We start from the raw sequence: 6,121 nt of genomic DNA on the forward strand, positions 1-6,121 counted from the left end.
AGAGGAAAATTGGGAAAAAATTGAAAGGGGAGTGAGAAGAGATATGGATAATGTCATGGTCTGTCAATGTGAGCTTTTATATGGAGAAACACATCCCAGCATACAAACAACTGCATATTTTACAGTCTTCGAAATACGAAAACCCGAAGTACGAATTTTCAATGGTACAAAAGCAATGAATATAGGACAAATTCCACAATACGAAAATATGTCGATGATACAAAAAGCGATACGAAAGGAAATACGAAAAATTCAAAATGGGCACCGTGCACAGCGCCATGCTCGCATGCGGAGAGAAAAAGCTCCCTGCATCATCTCCAGCATTGGGGGAGCCCACTGCAAAGAAGCAGCAGCACCATACTCTAACTCTGGAAAGGAAATTGGAAATTACAAGACGCCACGAGGAGGGGCAGGGAGTCTCGGAGATTGCGCATGCTTTAGGCCTTGCAGCTTCCACTGTTGGGACTGTGATGAAGAAAAAGGAGATGTCCCGTACAAGAAAATGGCCACCTCCTTCTCTACATCTTCATCTGCCTCCTAGGCCACGAGGACCCGCAGCTGTAGAACAGGTACTCTCAAACCTAGATTTAAGGGATTAAATGGGGAATCAACTTGTCCCTTACTTGAAAATGTCCATTGTTTTACCACAAATAAAGACAATCTTATTATGAAATGCAATGATTGTTTTACTTGTCTTATTTATACAGTGTGAACGGCCATACCACGTTGAGTACACCGCTTCCCATCCGATCAGCGAAGTTAAGCAACGTTGGGTCTGGTTAGTACTTGGATGGGTGACCGCCTGGGAACACCAGATGCTGTTGGCATCCCTACGTGTCAAGTGGGGTTGGTGGAGGATTAGTGCCCCTCCCTGTAAAACAATTAACTCTAAGCCCTTGGCCACCCCGTTTGGGATACATGGCGTCTGGCAATGAATGAATGAATGAATGAATGATTATGAATATTATTTTACAGGTATTATATAAGGAAACATATCAATGTTTCAAGCAGCTGACTTTTTGAATGGTCCTGTCTGTTTGCCAAGCAGAACATGGAGTCCCTTAAATCCAAAATCCCTTAAATGGAGGTCCCTTAAATCGAGGTTTGAGTGTATTGGTTACTTCAAAATAGGAGGGGTAAAGTTTAGGTGGAGAATCTGAGGGGGTCCTGGGATGCATCGCCCCATTTCTATGTATATTTCAATGGGGAAAATCGTTCCGATATACGAAATTCCTGATTATGAAAGATTTTTTTGGTCCCTATCCCTTTCGTATATTGAAGACTCGCTGTACTGTAAGAACACATAAGCACGGTGCTTTCAGAGGAAATAAATTCTTTAGATACTCACGGTACATGATTTTTTTTTTTATGGGTCTTAACTTCATTTGTTTTCCTCATGAGCAAAAATTTCATCTGAGGAAAAATAAAATTCACTGCTACTCTTATTAGCCTATAATTTTATTTCTTAAATGAATGACAGAACAAATCTTACTGGGTTCAGATGTATAATTTAATTTCACTTTAGCAGAAATGGTGAACCTTATTTATCCTTCTCCACTGAAATATGTTAACTGCACTCTGCTGTTGGTATGCATTGCTGTAATTTCCTTGTCCACTGCATATGAACAAAATTGGACGGCTGGACATAAACAGTATGAGGAGGTGGGATTGAACTTGTTACAAATTAACCCCTATCTGCCCGGTAACATCTATACACGTCATAATTGGGGTACTATGTGACTGCTGGGAAGTGGCTATACATGCAAGTGTCTTCCTGACACCATTTGAGCTGGATGCCATTTCATCTCTGCACCAAAGGGTAGGAAGGGATCCCTCTATGCCACACAGGCAAGAACCAGTCTATCCCGTGCTTCTGCCAGGTGTATAAAGATGTCTTCGGGTTCCTATTTGTCTGATTCTGTCTGTGCCACCTGCAGCCAATTGCATCATCCACCCCTGCCAAGCCTCTTTCCAGGGATATTAGAAAAGGGCTCAGCGGTAGTGCATTCGGGCATGCCTTGGATGCAGCAGTGCCTAGTTTATCTATACCTCATACCAATTACTCTGGCCAGGCATGTATGGCAACACGGTTCCCGCCGAGATTCTGATTGGCTGGAGGTGTTTGTTCGATTTCTTGTTGCTTAACCCGAGGACTGTGAGCCACAGCTCAGGCTGGGTAGCATTGCATTGCGAGCCACAGCTCAGGCTGTGCTGGCCGCGCATCACCGTAAACAACTCGATCCCTACACAAACTTACGTACTGTATGGTGCTACGCAGAGACTGAGAGAAATAAATTTTTTTCTTTTCACCAGATGACACCCTGGATGTTTATCTTCAAGTTTATAAAAAAACAAAATAAATTTTTTTTCTTTATTTTTCACCACTCCCGTATGTAAACTTACGCATGGCCCTACGCAAAGACGGAAGATGGGGAGAAAGAGATTTTTTTTTCTTTTCACCAGATGATAAGGGAAAACTAAAAAAAAAAAAAAATTTCCTTCGTTTTTTGCACACCATGGGGTGGGATAAAAAAAGGTAATTGCGCAGTCCACAGGTTAAACCAACACTCTAGTATCAGATGTGGTACTGATTTTTGACAATACAACAATCAAAACCAATATGAAATCCGTTATTTACTCAACAATAATGAAATTTTCTTAAGAAGATAGAGATATAAATCGACAAAGTGTTATAATACAGTCCAAGCCAAGGTCAGCATTCGAACTACTCCTTTAAGTCTATGGCACTCCATAATATAACAGAAAACTAAGGAAACCTGCTTAATCTAAGCATTGGTATAACATATATTGAAATTATAAGATCAGTCCACACCCTAAAATCGTGCTACAACTCTGAATAACTAAAAACTCTAATGAAAGGACGAGTTCTGTGGGGAGGGAGGCAGCTCAATTGAATGGCCACTGAGCGACAGCTGAGTGAAGGCGGGCTATTTAAACTTCAAAGAGACCTTAATTTGACCAGTTATCGGAATATAATAAGTAATGTACTGTCACATGTACAAAATATATTAAGTGTCCTATTTGTTTACTTTATAAATATTTGACTGCTTGATTAATTTTGAAAGTATGAGGATGCAAAAGATGCAGAAAAATTTGTCCCCCCTGAACTTCTTTATGAAGTGACAGGCTATACCATTCCTTTCATTTTTACATACATTTTCAATGTAAGTCCTGTTTCCATATTTAAAATGTAAAATATATTTTTGTTAACAGTTTACAGGGTATTTTCACTTATTACTACTCATGAATTTAATAACATATATAGTATTTCACTATCCAGGTTATGTGCAAGCCTATGTACAGGACAATAATCATGCTCAACTTCCTCTTCTTTTTTGATTCTCTCTCTCTCTCCCAAAGGACACACACACACACACACACACACACACACACACACACACAAACAGAGGGAGTCAATCGAGGCAGACGTGCGACATCGGAGCTCCATACCGAACCAACACGGCCAGTGGCATTACCTAAATTAGTATCTTTGTATGAGTCAAGCTCTGTACCAGGTTGGACTAAATGATTTTTCATTATTAAAAGAAAAAAAAAAAAAAGTTTAAACAAGACTTGTTCAAAAAGAAAAGAGAACCAAGACGAAAGAATGCGCTCAGTCATCTGACGTTTGTTTAGACTACAGCAGCACGGGGAATGTAAGTACATACTCTATACTTTTAGTATTGAAAAATGGATACATACTTTAGTAAAGCAAATTTGGAAAAGAAAAGGGATAAAGGTAGAAAGCAAAATGATGATTTCTACCAAGAACTGGTTGAAGTGGAGACTCAAAATAGACTGGTTGAACGTGTACACAAACTAGAAATGGCTTTCAAAATTGAAATTGATGAAATAAAGAAGCAGATGCACTTGCAAAAGGAAGAAATAGAAAAACTAGGAAGGGAGGCCAACAAGAAAGACACAACCATCAGTGAACTAACAGTGGAATTGAGTACACTTAGGAAGAAAATGAGTGAAATGGCAAGTACAGTAGTCAATCACGAGAGTGTTATGGAAGAGTTCAAAAATGACACAGAGACAATTAGGCAAGTAAGCAGTCTTATAGACCAGAGCAGTGATATTGAGGAAAAGATAACACAGGTGAATGAAGCTGTGCAAAGCTACAAAAATGATGTGGAAACCATGTATGCTGAAATGGTGAAAGTAAAGAAAGACTTAGAAACAATGGTGGAGAAAAAAAGCATTAAACAGGAAGTGAAAAGAATAATCCAAAACAATCCAAAGTTAGTCAGAGATTAAGTAGATATAAATAAATCTATAGTAATCACTGGTATAGAAGAGGAAGAAGTAAAAAACAAGATCACAAGAGACAAAAAGAAGGCAAATGTAATGAGCTTACTGAAAGAAGTATCAGAGGAAATCTGTAGTAAAGACATAGAGGAACAAAAGGTTTGGGAAATACGAGAAAAGCAGGACAAGACCTCTAAAGGTGACTTTCCAGAGTGTAAACACTGTGGAAGAGATACTAAAAAATGCAAAGAATCTTATGGAAAAAAAGGAGTTCAAAAATGTATGGATAAAAAGATGCCTAACACAAGAGGAACTGGAATTACTGAAAGAGAAAAGGGAGAAAGCAAAAACAAAAAATGAGGGAAGATCAGAAGAGAAGAAGACATTTTTTTTACAAAGTAATAGGATTGCAGGTACGAAAGTGGTACACAAACAGGATGGAATAAAAAGGACGAAGGTAGTAAAACCATGTCATGACAAGTATATACACAAGATGATAAAGTTGATGTACTCAAATGTGGATGGAATGGTATCTAAATTACTAGAGATGAATGATTATGTCAGAGAAAATGAACCACAAATAACATGCCTAACTGAAACAAAATTAACACCAAGGATATCCAATGACATACTAAACTTAGAGGAATACAATACATGGAGTATCACTGACCAGTGTTGTAAGCAAGGTATTAGAAAAGCTTATAAGAAAAGCTTGGGTAAATCATCTAGAAGAACACAGTATGATAACAGAAAGACAGTTTCGTTTCAGAAAAGGAAAATCATGTGTTACTAATCTGCTGAGCTACTATGACAGAGTAACAAACACAATACAGGAAAGAGAAGGATGGGTGGACAGTATCTATTTAGATTTCAAGAAAGCTTTTGACACAGTACCACACCAAAGACTTTTATGGAAACTGTACCATCAAGGAGGAATTCGAGGCAAACTCTTTTGTTGGATGCAAGACTTTCTCATAAAAAGAGAAATGAGAACAGTACTAAGAGGAAACTACTCATCATGGAAAGAAGTGACTAGTGGAGTACCACAGGGTTCAGTGCTGGCACCAATCATGTTTCTAGTGTACATAAATGATATAAACAGTAACACTGGAAATGAGAGCTATCTGAATATGTTTGCAGATGATGCAAAAATACAAAGGAGAATTACTAACACAGACTCTTGTAAAGAGCTACAAGAAGAATTAAATAAACTTCATGAATGGAGTAGTACATGGCAAATGGAATTCAATGTGGACAAGTGTCATGTAATCAGGTTTGGTAAAAGTGGAAAAAGACCTGATTGGGATTTTAAGTTAGGAAATAAAACCCTATACACATCAGAAAGAGAGAAAGACCTAGGTGTGATTATCAATAACAGACTATCTCCGGCTGACCACATCAGCGAGAAGGCACGGAACATGTATACACTGCTTGCAAATATGAGAATAGCATTCACATACATAAATGAAGACATGCTGAGAAGGATAATAACATCATTCATTAGACCAACCCTGGAATATGCATCAGTAGTCTGGAGTCCTCATCTCAAAAAACACATAGACAAGATTGAAAAAGTTCAAAGGGCCGCTACAAGATGGATACCAAGCTTAAGGGACCTAAGCTACGAAGAAAGACTAAATAAACTGAATCTACCAACACTACAGGAGAGAAGGAAAAGAGGCGACATGATAATGCTATATAAATGCATATCAGGGAAGGAGAAAATAGACATAAATGATTACTTAACATATGGAGAAGCATCAGCAAGAGGACACTGCAAAAAACTGCATAAGAAGAGAGGTGATAAAGACATAAGGAAATTCAGTTTTCCAAACAGAGCAATTGATCA

At 38.3% G+C, this 6,121-nt stretch overlaps 1 non-coding gene across 1 annotated transcript; it reads left to right on the plus strand.

Annotated features, from left to right (window-relative positions):
• The first annotated feature begins 708 nt into the window (after positions 1 to 708).
• On the plus strand, positions 709 to 827 carry LOC145390800 (5S ribosomal RNA). Its single transcript, XR_013895714.1, has one exon. It is a non-coding gene; the product is annotated as a 5S ribosomal RNA (ribosomal RNA).
• Positions 828 to 6,121: the final 5,294 nt, after the last annotated feature.

This window comes from Coenobita brevimanus, chromosome 15 (genome assembly GCF_032717465.1).
Source record: "Coenobita brevimanus isolate Jiangsu-jjx chromosome 15, ASM3271746v2, whole genome shotgun sequence".
In the NCBI taxonomy this organism is placed as follows: Eukaryota; Metazoa; Arthropoda; class Malacostraca; order Decapoda; family Coenobitidae; genus Coenobita; species Coenobita brevimanus.